At 35.5% G+C, this 24,694-nt stretch overlaps 1 protein-coding gene across 6 annotated transcripts in view; it reads left to right on the top strand.

Annotated features, from left to right (window-relative positions):
* Nucleotides 1-24,694, top strand: part of LOC145509795 (uncharacterized) — a 1,222,357-nt gene that overhangs the window by 857,586 nt on the left and 340,077 nt on the right. For all 6 annotated transcript variants that reach the window (XR_014056457.1, XR_014056463.1, XR_014056465.1 and 3 more), the window contains one exon: nucleotides 21,020-21,058. The gene's annotated coding sequence lies outside the window, so the exon portion shown is untranslated. The remainder of the gene's footprint in view (nucleotides 1-21,019; nucleotides 21,059-24,694) is intronic.

The raw sequence follows: 24,694 nt of genomic DNA, 5'->3' as shown, positions 1-24,694 counted from the left end.
ACTGCACCCATGAAATTAAAAGACGCTTACTCCTTGTAAGGAAAGATATGGCCAACCTAGATAGCATATTAAAAAGTAGAGACATTACTTTGCCAACAAAGGTCCGTCTAGTCAAGGCTATGGTTTTTCCAGTGGTCATGTATGGATGTGAGAGTTGGACTGTCAGGAAAGCTGAGTGCCAAAGAATTGATGCTTTTGAACTATATGGTGTTGGAGAAGACTCTTGAGAGTCCCTTGGACTGCAAGAAGATCCAACCCGTCCATCCTAAAGAAAATCAGTCCTGGGTGTTCATTGGAAGGACTGATATTGATGCTGAAACTCCAATACTTTGGCCACCTCATGTGAAGAGTTGACTCATTGGAAAAGACCCTAATGCTGGGAAGGATTGGGAGCAGGAGGAGAAGGGGATGACAGAGAATGAGATGGCTGGATGGCATCACTGACTCGATGGACATGGGTTTGGGTAAACTCCGGGAGTTGGTGATGGACAGAGAGGCCTGGCGTGCTGCAATTCATGGTGTTGCAAAGAGTCGGACCAGACTGAGTGACTGGAATGAACTGAACTGAACGTAAAAAATATGTGCAGAATGATTAAATGATGCTAAGACATTTATTTATGCCCCACGTAACATTCTGCAGCTGGCAGTATCATATTTTCTATTCCTTTTTAATACTTTATCTTTAGGAACTCTTTCATTCATAGGCTTTTGACTCCTACTACTGAATATACTATTCCCAAATGTATTTCTCTAAGCCCAAAAATTCCTCTGAGTCTAAAACCTCATGGACATACAAAATTGAGGCAAATGTTTTGTCTTTTCTTGACAAACTGGAGTAAACTTGGCTCCAAAGAATATATTCTGTGCCTATGACCAACAACAATGTACTAATGGAGTAGGTCCCTGGTTGATGTTATATTGAACAGTGTAAGCTATCTCAATATAAAGTGGCTGTCTTAGGAGATATTGAACCTATCTTATAGTCTGTCAAGTGCTGTGGATAGTGGAGATGATGTAGCTGCAGTAAAATGCATGTTTTGGCCTAAATGACCATTCATACTCATGATTTCTTCAGGGGTCACTGCTTTCTTTATCACCAAGCATGTCTAGAAAATACCATAACTTGAATGCTTGCTACAGAAAGATTTTTCATGTAAAATAATTGTTTCCTTATTTTTTGAAAGTAATATTGCATATTAAGCCTCAAGTTATGCTAGTTGGATTTATGCTTATCTTCATAATCTGAATTTTAGCTCTATTTACAGGAAACTCACCACTGTGGTGGGCTATTATTGGAATTCATATTGTTTCACTGTGTTAGGACTTCAAAGACTGGCTTTGTGGGAAGATTTTGCAAAACCACACATTTTCCATAAAGAAAAACAAGATTTTTTTGGCATCTGTAAAGTTGATGGTACATTTTAAGTTTTATAGAGTTGACCATCATTCATAAGTTTACCTACAATATCAAGTGTGTGTGTATGTGTTTCTAGGTGTCAGGTTTTATTGTGTACTTTATTTTATTTTTTAATTTTTTATTTAAATTTATCAAGTGTGTTTTATATGTCATTAAAATATAAATTTTACATGTGCTAACATAGGACACAAAGAATTTTGAATAGAAAAATAAACACAATAATCTTTTAAAATTTTGAGATAGAAACAATTTATATATATATATATATCTGCTAAGATGACAAGGACACTTAAAATATTTCAAAAAGCACTTATGATTAATTTTTCCATTTAAAAATTGAAATTAAGATACTGATTTTCAGCATCTACTCTTTTGATTTTATGCAAATTAGTTTGGCTACGAGAAAACAAACACTAATTGATTTGTACCTTCGAAGAATTTAAGAAATCCAAATGGAGCTGCAGTTTTTGATTCAGGAATCCCACAGTTGAGGAAGCCTAAATGTCTGAAAGGGCATATTTATTGCCAAATAAAGACACCATATGGCCTAAATTAGCCAAATAGCATATTCAAATATAAAGTGAAAATACTAAGCTCATAGGTGCCTCCAGGTACGGTTCATCTCCATAAATGGAAAAGTCACCTTGGTGGAGAAAATACTGGGAGCAGAGGCAATGAATTGGATGTGGCAGGCAGAAATTATCTGATTGCAACCCCATGTAGACTCCATCTATACTAAATCATGTGATAAATGTGCCTAGGCCAGTGTGATGGGATTAACAATACACCATAGAAAGATATATTGACCTAACAGCAAGTGAAAGGCTGGATTACCTCTTTCCTTGTGAGATGTCATTTTCGTTTTGTCACTTTTCCTCCCAGTGAGTCCTCATTTCTCTTCTTTGAATCCTCTCCCTACACTTGGATGGAGCCAGTGAGACAGCCACGGGCTCTCTCGTCTCCATGTTGCTGCTACATGAACAAGGACAGCAGGCACTTGCCTCAGCAAAACAACAGCAGGTGAAACACGGTGAAATGCACATATTTATAGATGACCCTGCAGTATTTATAATGTGAAGCTAGAGTCTCCAGTGGAGATCTGGCTCTGGGACTGCACCATTGAGGTCAGTTCAAGGCAGCTGACTGGCTTTCTATATATGGCCTGGGGAACAGCTGTTAAGTTTTGAGATTAGAACATTTAAAACAAGTTTTAGACCTATTAAAGTCTAATAATTAGAATAAAAAATGACACGATGGGGCATATAAGACACCATAGTCCTGATGTTGGGGAAATATTTCCCAAAGAAATGATTTTGTGTCAAGTTGCAGTTATTAAAACAAAAATATTTAATTATTTCTGTAGTCTGAGTAACAAGTAGAACAAAAAAAATCGATGCAATAAAGTTTATAATTTTGATTATGTGACTCTGAGCAGTGCTTTAGCAGAAAAGCAGATGGGTTCTGATTAGGCTTATAAATATAGAAGTGTATCGATCATCCAAACAAAACTACTTGAAATGTTCCTTGCATGAAGTCAATGCATCTTTAAAAAGGGAAAAAGATGCTGTAGCCTGTCTTTCCAGGCTCCAACAAGGTTTGTGGAGCTGACATCTCAATAAATTACCAAGCTGTATTGACTTCTTTATGGACTAGGCACTAACAGAAAGGGATTATGTTGAGCTGCATTTAAAGAAATGAACAGGATCCTGTTTTGATTCCAGTATATTGATATAAATATTGTCAGTGTGAAAGAGTTCAAAGTAGCGGAGGGAACTGGAAAGGAGACATATTTGCATGAATGAACTGTGCAAAGTTGTGAATATTTTGGTGGTAGTGGTTTATTCACTAAGTTGTGTCTGACTCTTGCAGCCCCTTGGACTGTAGCCCTCCAGGCTCCTCTGTCCATGGGATTCTCCAGGCAAGAATACTGGAGTGGGTTGCCATTTCCTTCCCAGGGGATCTTACAGACCCAGAGATTGAACCCAGGATCTCCTGCGCTGCAGGCAAATTCTTTACCAACTAAACTGCCTTTTGTTTGTGAACAATTCTGGTCCATAACCTCAGCCCCCCTCCCTTTTGTTTATACAGTGAATGAGACGTTTTCACCTTCTGTGATCCTTATTCACTCCTATTTTCTATACCTCTGAATTATCTCCAAGCACATCCACTAAACCCAAGCAAGAGGATGTTTTTGCTGAAGGTCACACTATCACTCTAGCTTACCCCAGGAATTTGGGAATCTTGATGGAAACTCCCTGATAGGCCTCGGAAAGCTTCTCCTTCTCAGCCATATACCCTTGGCTTACTTGCTTCTCTTCCCTCTGCAAATAGGGAGCTCTGTCATTTCTCTTAGTAATCAGAAACATACTTGTCATAAAATTATATTTATGTGAACCTCATATATAAAAGAAAGCTAAGTACTTCCACATAAAGTAGCTCTTGTGGTCTGTAAGGACTTGTGTTAGAATATTAATTATGTGAAACGTTTCGTTTAGCTCTTCATGGCATGAAAATTCTAGCAACATTTTTAAGAACAAGGTAGTCAAAATTCACTCAGTAGGCTTTAAAATTTAAACTGTCATTTACATTCCTCAATTCCATTCCCAGGTCACTCAAACATTTTTTAGGAACAAGGCTCATCCTACCCGTCATAGAGCAGACATTTTATCCTGGCCAATAGAAATGTAACTAAGCCCAAAATAACAAGGACAAAGCTGAATGGATTTATACCAGAGACATCTCTATTTTGAAATATGGGAATTGAAATGTTACCAACTCTCGTATCTTGTTTCTAGAGTCACATGACACATTTTATACAATTTAGGGTGTTTTGTTTTATTTTTAGGTCTAAATCTATGTCATAGAGAAGATTTAGAGAAGCTATTATGAAAAGTAGGGGAAATCAAGACTGTAGGATAATCAAACTAAAACAGTGGAGGTTTTAAAAAATATAAGTTTCTGATTGTATGTTTTTTTTTTCATGTGTCTCTTCAGTTAAGAAAAGACAATTTTTTTGAGCATTTACCATGTCCGAGGGAAATATCATGATAAAGACTTTTAAATACCATTTTAATCATCTTAAAATCCTTTGGATTTGAAGCTATCAGCATTACTCCTACTTTGAGAATGAGAAAAATGAGACTTCAATAACTTAGGTGAATACCCCACAGCTTGGAGTCAAATCTTGCAAGAGAGGTATTTGCCTCTCAAAGACCATTATGCTGCATTTCTGTTTAATGATGGAAAACAAAATAGCAAGAGGAAATTCAGCAAGGTAAAGATACTGATCAACCTGATGGCAAAACAAGAACTGAGACTAGACTTCCCTGACTCAGAATCATTGGTATATTTTTACTACTTGAAAAAATATTAAATTTACTTGTATGAATATGGAATGTTATTGTGCATTCTGTCTTATATGACTAACTACTGTATTTATAGCTCTTACATAATGGATATCATATGAAAACAGTAGAAATCTTTTAATGTTTTATTATTTTAACCATAAACTGTACTATTTTGCCCTCTGTTGCTGAAAAGGAAGCTCAAAAACTTTTCTCCCATATATGCTCCCCCAAATCTATGAAAAGCCCTTGAGAGAATTACTCAATAATAAATGAGTCATCTGCGGTTTAGGATGGTGTATTTTAGTGGGATAATTCAATTATTCTCCTTTTAATATGTAGCTGGGTTTAATTGCATGGAAAGTATAGAAATGTATCGGTCACTATTAATTGTTGCATTAATTAATTTTTGGATGGTATAGTGCAGGGATTTAGGAAGGGAAAGATTTGATTTTGATATTCCAGGCAATTTGTACAGAATAAATGTGGAGGAACATCAGCTGCAGAAAAAAAAAAATAGTGTAGGATGATACTCCAAACTCCAGGAGACTGGTTAAATGCAATGTCAGAAACTAGAAAAGCTGCCAAAATGGATGTAAATATGACTGCAGATATTTCAGCTACGTATTCATTTTTCCAAGGGACCTGGCATTGGATTCCATGTGATACAAGAGACACAGAGGGGAACATCCCTGATAAATAGCAAACTGTTTGGAACACGAGGAGTCAAGATGGGAAACAGAAACTGCTACTTTGCCTTTTCTCACTGTTTTCTTTGAACATCCTTCCATTTCCCTACTTGGGCCTGTCAAATCCCACTTCCACTGCAAGCCCTCTTTTGCTTGCCCTCATCAGAACAAAAGGTCATCAGCTTGGCACCAGACTTGCAAAGGCTGCTAATTTGTGGTTCAAAACACAAATGTCCTCAGGAAGCAGGCAGGTAACCTAACACATGAAACAGTTTGTGTTATTCTGCGAAGACAGAAGGGGTGCATCACCACCAGACACTGAATGTTCAACATCCACTTGAACAACTTGAGGTTTATTCTGAAATGTGCTGTGTCCTTTTTTGCCAATTTAACAGTGCCTCCTGAGTATGATGACTCCTGGTTGCTAAAGAAGAGTAAGTTATTGTACTCTACAGTAGTACTACGACTGAAAAAATGTTATTCTCTCAGTGGTGTCCAACTTTTCTTAGCCCCACGGACTGTAGTCCACCAGACTCATGGAATTCCAACCCATGGAATTCTCCAGGAAGGAATACTGGAGTGGGTTGCCATTTCCTTCTGCAGGGGATCTTCCCGACCCAGGGACTGAATCCAAGTCTCCGACATTGCAGGCAGATTCTTTACTGTCTAAGCCACCAGGGAAGTCTCAAGACTGAGCAGGTGCTTGTCAATTTCTTTCCAGTATTAAAAATTCCTCCATCAAATGGTAATAATTTTGAGGTTCTTGAGCCTACACTGTGTAAATTATTTAACCTGCTATTCACTCTATAGATATTGGTCCATACCAGCCTCTTAGGGACCTTTCTTCTACCTTTCAATCTGCGGCTTCTGATTGGTTGTGGCCTAAAATTCTGGATAAATAACTTATTGAACTTTGGCATAAAATTTTGCATCGAATATAAAAAGAAAGTTGAGCATGCAAGCTTAGACTTATTTTTAAAGTGCATTACATACTATGTTTTAATGTAATATTTGATAGTGATACATGTAACAAAGGTAAATTTAAAAGTTTAATAATAAATATTATCTATAAACTCACTATAAAACTTATGAACTGTTAAATGCATTCTTTATAGTGTGTTGTTTTTTTTTTTCTACCATGAACAGTACTATTTTGAACATCTTTCCAGCTGCACAAAGGGAAGAATTTCTCTAAAAGAGTGTTTAAACTGTACATTAAAGGATAAATTTTAGACCATGTTCTTGTATATATTTAAAATAAGGAGTTTTCTAGTCCGTGAATATAGTATATTGCTGCATCTTTCAATAAAATTTCATACCTTTTTCCACAAGGACTGTTAGGTTCATCTGATGTATGTGGTCTCTCCTTCCAGAATTACAGTTAGAAGGCAGAGCTTGTCATTTATCCCTTATTTGTCTTAATGACTTTTCATATTTTCTTAACTTGTATCTCTGAACAAAGATGTGGATACTTCCTTGAGCTCTTTCCTCCAATTCTCTAATAACTTTTTGGCTATTTTGTTACCTATTCATTAATTTTACATTTTATTCCAGAATTAACTTGATTCTTTTCCAAATTAGTCTCTCCACTGTAGTAGTTTCTTATTGGTTATTCACTCAAAAAGCTTTTTTTTTCTCTTGAATATTTTATATTACTATGTATTTTTTCTAATTCCATTATCTCTTGCCCTCAGGAATCAAAAGTTGTCTTTTAGTTTCTACTATTTCTTGTGTTACTCTATTTTATAGATATATTTTTTTGTGATTAACAAAAATTTGTTGTATTAAGTTGAACTTAATTTGTGAGAATACTGTGAGTCTGTGGGCTTCTCAGGTGATACTAGTGGTAAAGAACCTGCCTGTCAGTGCAGGAGATGAGGGTTCGATCCCTGGTTTGGGAAGATCCCCTGGAGGAGGGCATGGTAACCCACTCCAGTATTCTTGCCTGGAAATCCCATGGACAGAGAAGCCTGGCAGGCTACAGTCCATGGGGTCACAAAGAGTCAGACACGATTTAGTGACTGACTGAATCATATACCATTTAGAGCAATCATATATCATTCACAGCTGCCTTCTCTGGATTAAGTTGATAGCTGTTTAGGTTTAATTTATAATCTTGAAGATTTTTCTTACTGGTTATGAACCCATCAATATCTTTCAAATCAAGTTTTATTCAATTTTAGTAGCATTGTTATAGTAGCATTGTCTTTTAGAGTAACTATTCTGTTTCCTTCACTGTCAGAAAGTGAAGTCCAAGTTCATGGTAATTGACTTCATAGCTCCTTTACATCTACTGATTGAGCAATACCCTTCATTAAGTAGACAATGAAATCAGCAGGATAGCATTACAGCTCTGTGTGTGTGTATGTGTGTTTGTTGTGGAATGTGTTAATACATGTCTTTGACTTAAATAACTGTATATATTACTTTGGAGGGCTAAAGTTGATGAACTTCTTTGTCTGGGGACTATTCAAATCCTGAAATTTGTTATCTGCCGGATATAATATTGTGGGAATGTTAAGACAGAGGCTAATTTCCATTAATAGGATGTTTCTGATGCTTTGATAAAGAGGTTTTTGTTTCATTGGTGGACGGTGAATTAGCAACCATTAAATAAATCCTTTTATGTGTGTACATTAAAATGAGAAGGCAAGTTCAGGTTGAAAATATACTGGTAGCATTTTATTCTTCTAATTAAGATTCTACTTTTTTTTTTTTCTTCTGACGACCACTTGGGAAGCATATAAAATGTAGTGAAGTGAATGCCAGTTTTTTAGACCATAAGGGATTTACTATTGTTAGAGAAAAATTTCACCTATCTGTTGATTGTTTTATGCCAAGAAATACAACAAATTATCCAACTAACTTTAAAATCCAGTGGGCTTTCAATGTGTCATTCCTATCACCTTTTGATAGGCTAATCCACTCTCATCAAGGTTTTGCTTTATCATCTTGGCAAGCACTGTTAAGTTTGTGCATGGGCTGGAATGCCTAAACAGGTGTTTACAGAGTGTCCCATGAGGTCATGGCAGAGAAACCCCAAGGTTGAGGAAGAGATTTGGGATGCCTCTGAGCAGAGTGCTGTCAGATTCCTCCTGCACTCAGCTACATTTGGTATTGGAAAGACCATTTCAACAATGATTCAAAACAATAGTTTCTGTTGAACAGACAAAATAATTAGGTTGTAGTAGGGAGGTTTATACCCTCTGACATAAAAAACAAACAAACAAACAAAAAAACCTTAGCAAAATTTATTATAGTATATTTTGGTTGTAATTAGTTTTGTGAAAGTCAAATTAAAGGACATATTTAACGTCACTTGTTAGCACCAATGACTTAAAAAGGATTGATTGTTGAATCAGATTCTCAGGAATTTGTAGTTTGTTTTTTTCTTTCTCTTATCTATTCAATTTTGTAGTTTCTACTCTCAGAGAGTAAAACTCCCCAAATGATATAGCTTCTTGTTTTATGTTTGAATAAACAGTTCATCCCTGTTTGACCTCATATTTTCTGATCTAAGTTATGTATTGCTGCCTAATAAACTGAGTGTCTTAAAATTTAGTATCTTTAAATATACATGCCAGAGTGAAAGAGCATCCAGAGGTTGTAAACAGGAGGTGGTGTCTGAGTACATTTGTGCCTACAACGTAGACTTTGAACAATCCATCTATCCATCTCTACTTGGTCAAAGTTTGTCTACTGGTTTGGTTTCTATTTACTGAACATGCTCCTAGTGACAATTCCTTGTATTGCTTTGCCTCTGCTTTTTGCATATTTCAGATTATTGGAGACAGTTTTAAACAGGCACATTAATGAACATGTGAGCTTTAACCAAAGCTGCTGCTGCTGCTGCTAAGTCACTGAAAGAATCTTAAATGCTTATGCTTTCTAGCCTAATAATTGATTGCTTCATATATTCTGCACGCAATCAACTCCAGGAAAAATAGGACTGTTGTGTTGTCCCAGGGTCAAAGGGAGGAAAGTTTTCTTAAATTATCTATGCTACTTGTTCATAAATAAACTAATGAAATTAAAAACAACTAAAAAGTAAAATTTTATTAAACTTAGAGTATTTAAAAAGAATAATGTAAATTTTAAGAAATACAAATTACTAAAGTTGCGTATAATAATGATATTGCTCAGAAGTAAAACATTTCTCTAAAGTGCCTGAAGATAGCTATTGTGTTTACTCCTTGTAGATCAGTGCTTCAGATATTGATTATTACTCTAGTATTTATTATTTGAAATAGAATAATCATAAGTGAGTATCTAACTCACACAAAACCATGTAAAACAAAATTCACAAAATGAATTAAACTACGTTGCTCTGTATTCACTTCATTAAAGTGGAATGTTAAATACTAGAACTGTCTTTTCCCTTTATCACAAAAATAGATAGTATAAAGCTCAACTCTTCAATAAAAATTCCTTGATATGCCTAAGACTGTATAGCAAATGTAAATACTAGAATTATTCTTGTGCTTAATTACAGAAAAGCAGAAGAATTTTATTCTATACTGTGATATACAGTGCAGGAAGTAGAACTCAGAATATAAATCAAGCAGCTGGTAGAAAAATCCATGAATCATTTGATAAATACTTTGAGAAAGGCACAAAATAATTGCCATAAACTCAAGGATTGAGACATATTGTAGATATTCTAATTGTTTATATAAATTTAAAAAATTTAATGTCTTTAGTTTTGCTCATAAACAACAATCTGAGCTTAAAACTCCCAATTGCATGTTCAAGTATATGTGCAGTGTAGATGTTAATCATTCAATTTATCTTTCCAAATCTGACAAAGAAAAGGTTTAGGGTAGAAGTTGAGTGTAAGAGCTTTTCAAGATAACTCACTGCTGATAATCTGAGCAACTAAGCTAAGTTTCATTTATTTTTCTCTTGGAGTAAGAATCATGGGCAAGAATATACAGGAAGAATGTTGAAATGAAACTGGAATTTGAAAAGAGATAATCTCTCACTGAGCTAGCAAGACTGAATGGGAGAAGACAGAACAAATCAAAGAGAAGAAGTAATTTAAAGGAGAATTTAAAACTGCTATGAGATACGATTTTATTGGGGAAGGCCAATTTCAGAAAGCATAATATAGCAAAGGAAAGATGATAAAAATCAATGATTATTGACCACATGGACAGAGAACAATCAGAAGTGCACAAAAGTAATCTCCATTGACATTTGGGTAGCTTGTGAGGCTAATGGCATGGAAAGTCACCTACAAAAAAGGCTGATGGTTTTCTATGAGTCATTTACTTTCTTTTTTGGTTGTGCTGGTCTTCATTGCTGTGAAGGTTTTTCTCTAGTTGGGGCGAGCAGGAGCTACTCTCTTGTTATGAAGGACAGGCTCTAGAGCATACAGGCTTCAGTAGTTGTGGCACTTGGGCTCCGTAGTTGTGGCATGCGGGCTCTAAAGCACAGTCTTAATGGTTGTGTCACACTCACCCAACTGCTCTGTGACATGTGGGATCCTCTCAGACCAGGGATGGAACCTGTGTCTCCTGCATTGGCAGGCAGACTCTTTACCACTGAGCTACCAGGGAAGCCCATGTACAGCAAAGCAATTCAGTCACACACGCACACACCACACATATAGATAGATGGATATATTCTTTTTCACATTCTTTTTCACTAGAAGTTAATACAAGATATTGAATATGGTTCCCTGTGCTATACAGTAGGTCACTGTTGCTTATTTATTTTATTTATGGTAGTGTGTATCTGTTAATCTCAAATCCCTAAATTATCCTATCCTACACATTTCCCCTTCAGTAACTATAGTTACTTCCTGTGTTTCTGAGTCTAAGTTTTGTTAAAAAGTTTCTTCATATCATTTTTTTTTTCTAGATTTCACATAGAAGTGATGCCATATGATGTTTGTCTTTCTTTGACTCCACTTACTATGACAATCTCCACTTACTATGACATTCCCCAGGGATCAAACCCAGGTCTCCCACACTGCAGGTGGATTCTTTACCAGCTGAGCCACAAGGGAAGCCTAAGAATACTGGAGTGGGTAGCCTATCCCTTCTCCAGTGGATCTTCCCAACCCAGGAATTGAACTGGGGTCTCCTGCATTGCAGGCAGATTCTTTACCAACTGAGCTATCAGGGAAGCCCTGCTCAGTCAGTCCACATTACTGCAAATGGCATTATTTCATTCTTTTTTATGGGTGAGTGATATTTCACTGGATGTGTGTATATATGTTACGGACTTCCCTTGTGGGTCAGTGGTAGAGAATCTGCTGACTGATATAGGAGACATAGGTTCGATCTCTAGTTTGGGAGGATTCCCTGGAGAAGGAAATGGTCATCCACTCCAGTATTCTTGCCTGGGAAATTCCATGGACAGAGGAGCCTGGTGAGCTACAGTCCACGGGATCACAAAAGAGTTGGACACAGCTTAGCAACTCAACAACATATATGTATATATAAACACATACACTATATCTTCTTTATCTATTCTTCTGTCAGTGGACATTTAGGTTGCTTGCATGTCTTGGCTGTTGTAAATAGTGCTGCTATGAACATTGAGGTGAATGTATATATTTGAATTATTAATAGAATTTCCCTCTTTTATGGACATGTGTCCAAGGATGGGATTGTAGTATTATATGGTAACTCTATTTTTACATTTTTAGTGAAATCCATTTTTTTATCCATAGTGGCTGCATCAATTTACATTTCCACCAGTGGCGTAAGAAAGTGCGCTTTCTCCATACTCTCTCCAGCATCTATTATTTGTAGCCTTTTTGTTTATAGCCATTTAGACTGCTGTGAGATGGTACCTCATTATAGTATTGATTTCAGTTCAGTTCAGTTCAGTTGCTCAGTTGTGTCCGACTCTTTGCAACCCCATGGATGGCAGCATGACAGGCTTCCCTGTCCATCAACAACTCCTGGAGTCTACTCAAACTCATGTCCGTTGAGTCGGTGATGCCATCCAACCATCTCATCCTCTGTCGTCCCCTTCTTCTCTTGCCTTCAATCTTTTCCAGCCTCAGGGTCTTTTCAAATGAGTCAGTTCTTCACATCCAGTGATCAAAGTATTTCAGCTTCAACATCAGTCCTTCCAATGAATATTCAGGACTGATCTCCTCTAGGATGGACTGGTTGGATCTCCTTGCAGTCCAAGGGACTCTCAAGAGTCTTCTCCAACACCACAGTTCAAAACCATCAATTTTTCGGCTCTCAGCTTTCTTTATAGTCCAACTCTCACATCCATACACGACTACTGGAAAAACCAAAGCTTTGACTAGATGGACATTTGTTGGCAAAGTAACATCTCCGATATTTAATAAGCTGTCTAAGTTGGTCATAACTTTTCTTCCAAGGAGCAAGTGTCTTTTAATTTCATGGCTCCAGTCACCATCTGCAGTGATTTTGGAGTCCCCCAAAATAAAGTCTGTCACTGTTTCCACCGTTTCCCCATCTATTTTCCATGAAGTGATGAGACTGGATGCCATGATCTTAGTTTTCTGAATGTTGAGCTTTAAGCCTACTCTTTCAGTCTCCTCTTTCACTTTCATCAGGAGGCTCTTTAGTTCTTCTTCACTTGCATTTCTCTAATAATTAGGAATGTTGAGCATATTTTCATGTGCCTATTGACTATGTGGATGTCTTCAATGGAGAAATGTCTATTTAGATCTTCTGCCCATTTTTTTTTAATTGGATCACTTGTTTCTTTGGTATTGAGCTGTGTACAGGGTTAGTATATTTAGGAAATGAATCCCTTGTCAGTCAGTTGCTTCATTTGCAAATATTTTCTCCTGTTCCATAGGTCATCATGTTGTTTTATTTATGGTTTCCTTTGTTCTACAAAAACTTTTAAATTTTATTAGGCTCCATTTGTTTATTTTTGCTTTTGTTTCCATTACTCTAGGAGACACATCCCCAAAAATGTTGCTCTGATTTATGTCAAAGAATGTCTCCCTATTTTTTCCTCTAGAATTTTTATGTTATGTAGGCTTACCCTTAGATCTTAATTCATTTTGAGTTCATTTTTGTATGTGGTGTTAGAGAATGTTCTAATTTCATTGTTTTACATTTAGGTGTCCAGTTTTTCCAGCACCACTTATTGAAGACACAATATACGGTCTTTTGTGCACTATATAATCTCGCCTTCTTTGTCTTAGATTAATTTACCATAAATTCATGGATTTATTTCTGATCTTTCTGTCCTGTTCCATTTATCACTGTGTTTGCTTTTGTGTCAGTCCCACACAGTTTAGATTACTGTAGCTTTGTACTATAATCTGAAATCAGGGAGCTTGATTCCTCCAGCTACATTCTTTGTCAGTTTTGTTTTGGCTAGTTGAGCCGTTATGTTTCCACATTAAATTTTTTTTCATTCCACTTCTGTCATAAATAGGGATTGCATTGAATTTGTAGGTTGCTTTGGATAGTATAGTCATTTTAGCAATAGTAATTCTTCCAGTCTAAGAGCATGGTGTATCTTTCCATCTATTTGTGTTCTCTTCATTTTTTTTTTTTCACCCATGTCATAGTATGTAGGACAGGTCTCTTGCCTCCTTAGGTTTATTCCTCAGTATTTTATTCTTTTTCATGCGATGATACTTAGGATTGTTCCTTAATCTCTCCTTTTTATTTTTTTTTTGTTGTTAGTGTATAGAAATGCAAGAGATTTCAATATATTAGTTTTGTATCCTGCAGCTTTACCAAATTCATTGATGAGCTCAATTAGTTTTCTGGTGGCATATTTAGGATTTTCTGTGAGTAGCATCATGTCATCTAGAAACAGTGGCAATTTACTTCTTCTCCAATATGGATTCCTTTTTTTTTTTTCCCCCCCTCTGGTTGCTATGATTAGGACTTTCAAAACTATGTTGATGTTAAGTGGTGAGAGTGGCCATCCTTTCCTAGTTCCTGATCTTAAAGGGAATGTTTTCAGCTTTTCACTGTTGAGTATGATGTTTGCTGCATGTTTGTCATATATAGAGTTTATTATGTTGAGATATGTTCCCTCTGTGCTCACTTTTTGGAGAGTTTTTTTTAAATCATAAATAGATGTTGAATTTTATCAAAAGCTTCCTTCTGAATCTATTGAGATGATCCTATGGGTTTTATTCTTTAGTGTGTTAATGTGATGCATCACACTTTTAATCTTCCACATAGATAGAAGAAGTAAAGACACATTGGTATGGTCTTTAAAGTGGGCAAATTGATATATTAAGGCATACCAATTACATGCATCTTATGACTCAGCAGTCCTGTTCTCAGGCACTTACTACATATATATTCCATAGATTTTTCATATGCATGTGTGAAATGTTAATTACAGCAATGTTTATGATGGGTAGTATTTGGAGACAATTTATGTATCATCATTAGTAAAGTGCATGTAAGTAAATGTGTAACATAGTGAATCTGTCAGTGATTCAAAACAGTGAGTTAGATGTACATAAAGCAACATGGAGCACTTGGTGGCTCAGAGGGTAAAGAGTCTGCCTATAGTCCAGGAGACCCAGGTTCAATCCCTGTGTCGGGAAGATCCCCTAGAGGAGGAAATGGCAACCCACTCCAGTATTCTTACCTGGCGAAGCCCATGGATGGAAGAGCTTGGCAGGCTACAGTCCATGGGGTCACAGAGAGTCAGACATGACTGAACTACTTCAATTTCACTTTCATAGCAACATGGATAGATTTTCTTTAAGTTTATTGAGGGATAATTTACACGCATTAAATTATTTTTTAAATGTGCATTTTTATGAACTTTGATAAGCCTCTACAATCAGGTAAATACAAGCATAATCAAGGTATACAAATATTCATTCATCAACCCCCAAATTCTTTCATGCCCATTTGCAATTAATTCCCTCTACTATATTTATATACAAACAATCACTGATTAATTTTCTTGTTGTTTTGCCTATCCTAGAATATTATAAAAATTTAATTGTACTGTGTATAGTCTTATTCTTTCCCTTAACATTTTATTTTTGAGATTCTTCTGCTATAAACATAACAATTCTTTGTATTGCTGAGTAATATTCTCTTATTGTGCTATAACCAAAATATGTTTATCCTTTCACCAAGTGATGAATATTTGGGTTGTTTCAACTTATTTTGAATAAGTTGCTATGAATATGTGCATACAGATACTGTGAAAACATATGTTTTCATTCCTCTTGGGTAAATATCTAGAAATTAAATAGCTGGCTTATATGGAAAACATATATTTAACTATATAAGAAATTGCTAAACTCATTTCCAATTGATATACCATTTTTCATTTCCACTAACAATGTATAAGATTTCCAGTTCTATGTTTACATCATCATTTGCTAATGTCAACCTTTTTTTGTTTTAGCCTTCCTATTATATGTTTACTCATGTGTTACAGATTCAGTTTACATTTTCTTGATAGCTAATTCATTTGATCATCAGTTTCATGTGCTTTTAAAGCCATTTGTTTACTGTCTGTGCTGACACTTCCCAACCAGATTTTTGCCTTTTTTGTATTATGTTCAGTTATAAGGTGTTCTTTTTACATTGTGACTATAAGTCCTTTTGTAAGATATGTGTTTTGCAAACATTTTTCTCCTAACTGGGGACTTGTATTTTCATTTTCTAAAGTTTTATTTTGAAAACTTGTATTTTTTTAATTTCAATGTAGGAGAGTTTATCTAATTTTTTCTTATGGTTAAAGTGTTTGGAATCATATTTAGGGCATATGTTGTTACAAATAGTTTTTCATTTTCTTCTATATATTTTATATGTTGAATACATAAATTTATGTCTCTGATCATTTTAAATTTAATTTATGTGTGCAACATTAGGTAAGAATAAGGGTAACTATTTTGCATATGAAGGCCTAATTTTTCCAGTACCGAGTTGAAAATATCTTTTCTTCATTGAATTAATTTGGCACATGTATGCATATATTTCTATGTGTGTTTCTATTCTGTTCCATTGAGAGATCTGTCTACCTAACTTTCATACCCTATGGGTAAAACCTTTATAATTTGTTGATTACTCTAACTTTATATTAATAATGAATACTAACATCAATAGTATGAGTCCTCTAACTTTGTTCTTTTTCAAAATTGTTTTTACTATTTTATATTCTTTGCTTTGAAATACACATTTTAGAATCAGCTTCTTAATTAATACAAAAATTCTGCTAGAATTATGCTGAAATGTTTTTGAATTAGTAGATCAATAAGTTTAAGACTTCTGATAGGGAAAATGTGTAATTTTCTTCATTAACTTGATTTCTCTCAGCAATGTTTTGTAGCTTTTAGTTTATGTGAAAGTGAAGTCGCTCAGTCGTGTCCGACTGTTTGCATCCCCATGGACTGTAGCCTATCACACTCCTCCGTCCATGGGATTTTCCAGGCAAGAGTACTGGAGTGGGTTGCCATTTCCTTCTCCAGGGGATCTTCCCGACCCAGGGATCGAACCCAGGTCTCCCACATTGTAGGCAGATGCTTTACCACCTGAGTCACCAGGGAAGTCCTATTTAGTGTATAGTTCTTACTAATACTTGCTAAATTGACCACTAATTATTTCATGCTTTTCGATGGAATGAACATTGTGTGTGTGTGTGTGTGTGTGTGTGTATGTGTATTCACTTTGAGGTTAAATTTTTCTTTTTTGTAATGTAGCGATTCAATTGATTTTTGTATCTTGACTGGTATCATGAGTCCTTGATAAACTCACTTATTAGTTCAAGTGGATTTACCCAGATTTCTTGGGATTTTTTAATTGGTTCAGTTAGTTCAGTTCAGTCACTCAGTCATGTCTGACTCTGCAACCCCATGGACTGCAGCCTGCCAGGTCTCCCTGTCCATCACCAACTTCCAGAGCCTACTCAAACTCATGTCATCGCATCAGTGATGCCATCCACCATCTCATCCTCTGTCGTTCCCTTTACCTTCCACCTTCAGTCTTTCCCAGCATCAGGGTCTTTTCAAATGAGTCAGTTCTTCACATCAAGTGGACAAACTATTGGAGTTTCAGCTTCAACATCAGTCCTTGCAATGGATATTCAGGACTAATTTCCTTTAGATGGATTGGTTGGATCTCCTTGCTGTCCAAGGGACTATCAAGTCTTCTCCAACACCATAGTTCAAAAGCATGAATTCTTTGGTGCTCAGCTTTGTTTATAATCCAACTCTCACATCCATACATGACTACTAGAAAAACCAAAGCTTTGCCTAGATGGAACTTTGTTGGCAAAGTAATGTCTCTGCTTTTTAATAAGCTGTCTAGGTTGGTCATAACTTCTTCCAAGGAGCAAGTGTCTTTTAATTTCATGGCTGCAATCACCATCTTCAGTGATTTTGGAGCCCAAAAAAATGAAGTCAGCCACTGTTTCCACTGTTTCCCCATCTATTTGCCATGAAGTGATGGGACTGGATGCCATGATCTTTGTTTTCTGAATGTTGAGTTTTAAGGCAACTTTTTCACCCTCCTCTTTCACTTTCATCAAGAAGGTCTTTAGTTCTTCTTCACTTTATTCCATAAGCATGGTGTTATATGCATATCTGTTATTGATATTTCTCCCAGCAATCTTGATGCCAGCTTGTGCTTCATTCAGCCCAGCATTTCTCATGATGTACTCTGCATATAAGTTAAATAAGCAGGGTGACAATATACAGCCCTGATGTACTCCTTCCCCAGTTTGGAGCCAGTCTGTTGTCCCATGTACAGTTCTAACTGTTGCTTCTTGGGCAGCATACAGTTTTCTCAGGAGGCAGGTCAGATGGTCTGCTATCCTCATATCTTGAAGAATTTTCCACAGTTTGTTGTGATCCACAGAGTCAAAAGCTTTGGCATAGTCAATAAAGCAGAAGTAGATGTTTTTCTGGAACTCGCTTCCCTTTTTTGATGATCCATTGGATGTTGGCAATTTGATCTCTGGTTCCTCTGCCTTTTCTAAATCCAGCTTGAACATCTGGAAGTTCACGATTCACGTATTGCTGAAGCCTGGCTTGGAGAATTTTGAGCATTACTTTACTAGCGTGTGAGATGAGTGTAATTGTGTGGTAGTTTGAGCATTCTTTGGCATTGCCTTTCTTTGGGATTGGAATGAAAGCTGACATTTTCCAGTCCTGTGACTGCTGCTGAGTTTTCCAAATTTGCTGGCATATTGAGTGCAGCACTTTCACAGCATCATCTTTCAGGGTTTGAAATAGCTCAACTGGAATTCCATCAACTCCACTAGTTTTGTTCGTAGTGATGCTTACTAAGGCCCACTTGACTTCACATTCCTGGATGTCTGGCTCTAGGTGAGTGATCACATTATTGTGATTATCTGGGTCATGAAGATTTTTTTGTATAGTTCTTCTGTGTATTCTTGTCTCCTTAATATCTTTAGCTTCTGTTAGGTCCATACCAGTCTGTCCTTTATTGTGCCATCTTTGCATGAAATTTCCCTTGGTATCTCTCATTTTCTTGAAGAAATCTCTAGTCTTTCCCATTCTATCATTTTCCTCTATTTCTTTGCATTGATCACTGAGGAAGGCTTTCTTATCTCTCCTTGCTATTCTTTGGAACTTTGCATTCAAATGGGTATATCTTTCCTTTTCTCCTTTGCCTTTCACTTCTCTACTTTTCATAGCTGTTTGTAAGCCCTTCTCAGACAATCATTTCATCTTTTTGCCTTTCTTATTCTTGGGGATGGTCTTGATCACTACCTCCTGTTCAGTGTCACGAACCTCCGTCCATAGTTCTTCAGGCACTCTGTCTATCAGATCTAATTCCTTAAATCTATTTGTCACTTCCACTGTATAGTTGTAAGAGATCTGATTTAGGTCATAGCTGAATGGTCTAGTGGTTTTCCCTACTTTCTTCAATTTAAGTCTGAATTTGTCAATAAGGAGTTCATGATCTGAGCCACAGTCGGCTCCTGGTCTTGTTTTTGCTGACTGTATAAAAAAAAAAAAGAAAAAGAAAATTCAACCAGAAGAGCAAAAGAAGTGTAGAGCAAACAGACTGAAAAGAAGAAATACAATTCTGTTCTTATTTGACAATATCTACCACATAAATATGGTCCATTGCAGAAGGGAATGGCAAACTGCTTCAGTATCCTTGACTCCATCTTTGGCTGCAAAGAATATAATCGATCTGATTTAGGTGATGACTATCTGGTGATGTCCATGTGTAGAATCTTCTCTTGTGTTGTTGAAAGAGGGTGTTTGCTATGACCAGTGCGTTCTCTTGGCAATACTCTGTTAGCTTTTGCCCTGCTTCATTGTGTATTCCAAGGCCAAATATGCCCATTACTCCAAGTATTTCTTGATTTCCTACATTTGCATCCAGCTCCCTATAATGCAAAGGATGTCTTTTCCGGCTGTTAGTTCTAGAAGGTCTTAAAAGTCTTCATAGAACCATTCAACTTCAGCTCCTTTACATTATTGGTCAGGGCATGGACTTGGATTACTGTGATATTGAATGGTTTGCCTTGGAAACCAACCAAGATCATTTTGTTGGTTTTGAGATTGCATACAAGTACTGCATTTCAGACTCTCTTGTTGACTATGATGGCTACTCCATTTCCTCTAAGGGATTCCTGCCCACAGTAGTAGATATAATGGTCATCTGTGTTAAATCCACCCATTCCAGTCCATTTTAGTTTGCTGATTCCTACAATGTTGACATTCACCCTTGCCATCTCCTGTTTGACACTTCCAATTTGCCTTGATTCATGGACCTAACATTCTAGGTTCGTATGCAACATTGCTCTTTACAGCATTGGACTTTACTTCCTTCACCCACCACATCCACGACTGTGTGTTTGTTTAGCTTTGGCTCCGTCTCTTCATTCTTTCTGGAGTTATTTCTCCACTTATCTCCAGTAGCATATTGGGCACCTACTGACCCGGGGAGTTCATCTTTCAGTGTTCTATCTTTTTGCCTTTTCATACTGTTCATGGGGTTCTCAAGGCAAAAATACTGAAGTGGTTTGCCATTCCCTTCTCCAGTGGACCACGTTTATGTGGTAGATATTGTGAAATAAGAACAGAATTGTATTTCTTCTTTTCAGTCTGTTTGCTCTACACTTCTTTTGGTTTTCTGATTGAATTTTCTTTTTCTTTTTTAATAATAGGAAATGTTACTCTAAATTGCTTTATTTCAAAATTCAAACAGTCTTAACACATTAAAATTATATATATATATATCCATTTATATCTGTTCTATTAATTGTGTGTTAATTATAAATCTGAAAATTGTTTACATATAAAACACCTGTTGCATTTGATATATAATAATGGCCTTAGTAACTTCTGTTGCCATAGATTATTTGACATATTTTAGAGTTTTATATAAGTCAAACCATAGCATACAGTGTTCCTTTTTCTTTCCTTTCATCCTAATTATTTTGAGATTAATCCTTTCTATTTTATGTATCAATATCCCCTTCCATTTTAGTGTTAATTAGTATTTCATTGTATTGATATACCCATTTGTTCATTAATTTACCTGTTGATGAACATTTGGTTTGTTTCTAGTTTTAAAGGATTGTAAATAAACCTGTCTAAACATTCATGTAAAAATGTTTGAATTAATAAACATTTCTTTTTGTTTTAGGTAAATACCTAGAAGTGAAATGGCATGATCATCTGATAGGTGAGTGCTTAACTTTTTAATACCACTAAACATTTCCTGAGTGGTTTTACCATTTAACATGCTGAATCTGAGAGATTTAGTTGCTTCACATACACACCAGTGCTTGATATTTTCTGCTTGTGTTATTGTATTCATTCTATCGAGTATGTAGTGGCATTTCACTGTGTTACTTATTTGCATTTTGAATTTATCATTGGTTGGAAATCTTTTCATGTTCTTATTTGCCATCTGTATATCCTTTTTGGTAAAATGTCTCTTCATTTCTTTTGCCAGTTTTTCTAATTGGATTGTTTGGTATTTTTCTGTTGAGCTTCTGAAATTCTGTTTTGTTTTTTTTTTCTCCTTCAAATTGAGATGTGATTGATATATATCAGTACATTAGTTTCAGGTGTGCAACATAATGATTTGTGATATATATATACATATATATATATAGAGAGAGAGAGAGTTAAATGATTGCCTGTGATGTATCTAGTTAAGATACATCATCACATAGTTATAATTTTTTTTTCTCATGATGAGAGCTTTTAAGATATAGTCTCTTAGCTATTTTCAAATACACAATAGAATATAATTAGCTATAGTCATTGTGCTATACATTACTTCCTCAGGACATTTATTGTATAATTGGAAATTTGTACCTTTTGACCCGTTTCACCCATTTCAGTCTGTAGTTGTTGGTTAATCATGTTGATTGGTTTTTCAAGTGTTGACAAATGCTTGTGCTATTGAGATTGAAGTTTTATTTTTGAGAAATACATATTTAAGTTTTTTACTATGCGACTTGGAGTAGGAAATGGCAACCCACTCCAGCATTCTGGCCTGGAAAATCCCAGGGATAAAGGAGCCTGGTGGGCTACAGTCCCTGGGATTGCAGAGATGGAAACTACTGAGTGACTGAACATGCGCTATGCTACTACTCAGGTTATAAATTTTCTTGTGTGACTTTTGGTTATTTATATCTTTCAAGGAATTGGCCATTTCATCTTGTTATCAAATATATTGTCATAAAGTTGTTTATGTTCCTTCCTTACTAATCCTTTAATGCCTATATGCAGAGCTATAGTAGTGCTATATACTTTCCTGATATTAGTAAGCTATATTTTTCTTGATCAGTCCGCCTAGAGTCTCATCAATTTCATTAATCTTTAAAAAATGTTTGGTTTTATTTACTTTTTTATTCAGTTTTATCTTTTATGTTTTATTCATTTTTGTTCTGACCAGTATTGTTTCCTTTCTTCTGTTTGCTTTCAGATTAATTGCCTCTTTCACTTGATTGTGTTAGAAATCTATGTCCTTTTTTGAGACTTCTTATTGTATAATTATAAGCATTTATTGCTAAAAATTTGATTTTAAACATTGCTTCAGCTGTCTTCCACAAATTTTGATGTTATATTTTCATTTCCACTCAATGCAAAATATTGTTTCATTTGTTTTTCAGTTTCTTTTAATCATATTCCACATAGAAATGTGTTGTTACACTTTGATTACTTGAGGATTTTCCATATATGTTGTTATATTTATATGTATAGTTCATTTTTTATAACCATATAGTTATTTTATATTTGTTGAGGTTTGATCTCTGAGGTTAGAGTCTCTCTTATTGAATAATTGTCTTATTGAAGAAATTTCTTTTCACTACTCTTTCATGATGTGTCATTTTCCATTGTCTTAACTTTTAAATAGCCTAAAATTGGATATGGCTTTGTTAGCTAAACTGAAAATCTCTACCTGGTTTTAAGAGTGTTTAGACAAATTACAAACTACATTTAAAGCATTTATTTGTATGTTAGGTTTGATATGCTAATATGAAAGCAATATTGATATATTTATATCTCTCTTCTTTTTGTTTTCAATATATCCCACTGTTGCTTTGTTCAAATTTTCTGTTTTTATGCCTCCTTAGAATTAAAGGAGCTATTTTAATTAAACTACTATTATTTAAATTAGAATTAAAGTTATTTTCCATTTTATCTTCACCTATAGCTTAATAAGTATGTCTCCTTTAGTGGTTTTTTTTTTTTCCAATTTGTGTCTCTTAATTTTTTTTAAAATTAGATTTTGAACATTTGTGTAAAAGAAGAGTACAGAGTAAAGTAGATGACATGCACTCTTAGAAATCAGTGTTCCCTGCTTCTGGCAGGTTTTGTGAGGGATTAAGACAATATTGTCATTAGTTTCTGTGACCCTGAACTGTCAGGAGTACAAAGGGGGCTCATTTTTTGCATTTTTCTCCCTCCCTGCACAATAGCCAAACTACCATCTGTAGATGAGGAGTCTGGCTGAGAGATGTTTGAACACAAGCAAACCTCTTGGTTCTCTTCCAGTGGTGGTAGCGCTTTACTTTGTATTTTTGTAGAGTACTTAAAACTAGAGACTTTCCACTAGCAGCAGCCAACCTTTGCCTGGGATAGGAAAAAGGGCTGTTTTTCTCTTCTTCCCTAAGAGACAGCTTCTGTTTAATACTTCTCCAGTGACAGCTTAACTATTTCTGGGAAGATTTTTCTGCCCCATACCTAGAGGAAGAGAGCTTTGGCTTGCTATGAGAGAAGAGTCCCAGGCACTTCTGGGTTTCATGTCTGTTCTACAGAAGCAGCCAGTAAATTGTTCTCTGCAGGCTTCCCTGCTGGGGAAGACTTCCTCAAGGATTCTTCATTGCCTTCACCCTTTCTCTTGGATGCCTGGTGAGGGTTTATCAGAAACATTTGGCAAATGGCTGGGACTTTTTTAGCTTCTGAAACTTTCAGGGATTTTTAACCTGTCATACTAGCTCATATTCTACTTTTACACTTCTGTTAACATTTCAGTTATTTCTTTTTTCTTACCCATTTTAATTGGTGCTATTTCTCTATCTGGTACTTTGTCAGGGCAAAGTCCTATTTTTCCTTGTGGGACTTTGTCACACTTTGAAATTCAATTTGCCTCATTGCCTTGAGACCTCAGCTTACTGATGGATTAAAAAACAAAAAAACAAAAACCTCTTGCTTTGTATATATGTATGTATTTAGCTTTTATTGTTGGGTGAGAGCAATGATCTCTTGTAGTTTTCTATATTCTAAGCAGAGGCAAAACCTCTGGATGGGTATTTAAGCATAATTCTTCAATGGAAAAAGTAGAAACTATAATGAGATACATAACATACTGCCATTTAAGTAAATTGAAATATTTGCACTTTATACAATTCATGTTTTGTAAAAGCATATTAAAATAAACAGAAACACATTGAATACATTAAAATTGTTCCCTGGGGATGAAGGAAGGAGAAGTAAGATACTATAAATGAATGAATTAGAGAATGAATGAATAGAGTGAGAGAGGACTTTTTCATTAAACAGGTTGATTGCATGCAATAAACTGATGACTTTGCTAAACTCAGCCCCTGTAGCTGAAACCCAGAAGCTATTAATAAACAAACAATCAAACACAAATCAGATAATTTGGCATTCTCTTATTCTACTTATATGTGGAATAATTGTAATAAGGTGCTACAGTACATGCATATCATTTTTGTAGCAGGCAGACTTGTTATTTTCATTTTATTATTATTGTCTTATTAAGTACACAATTTGAATTATTGAAAATATTTGTGACTATATATATCATTGGCAGATGAAGTACAATGTCTGATTAACATAA

This window comes from Giraffa tippelskirchi, chromosome 6, assembly GCF_054371585.1.
Source record: "Giraffa tippelskirchi isolate mGirTip1 chromosome 6, T2T-mGirTip1v1.2.pri, whole genome shotgun sequence".
In the NCBI taxonomy this organism is placed as follows: Eukaryota; Metazoa; Chordata; class Mammalia; order Artiodactyla; family Giraffidae; genus Giraffa; species Giraffa tippelskirchi.
Note: the sequence above shows the minus strand (reverse complement) of the source record. Positions and strands in the feature narration are given on the sequence as shown.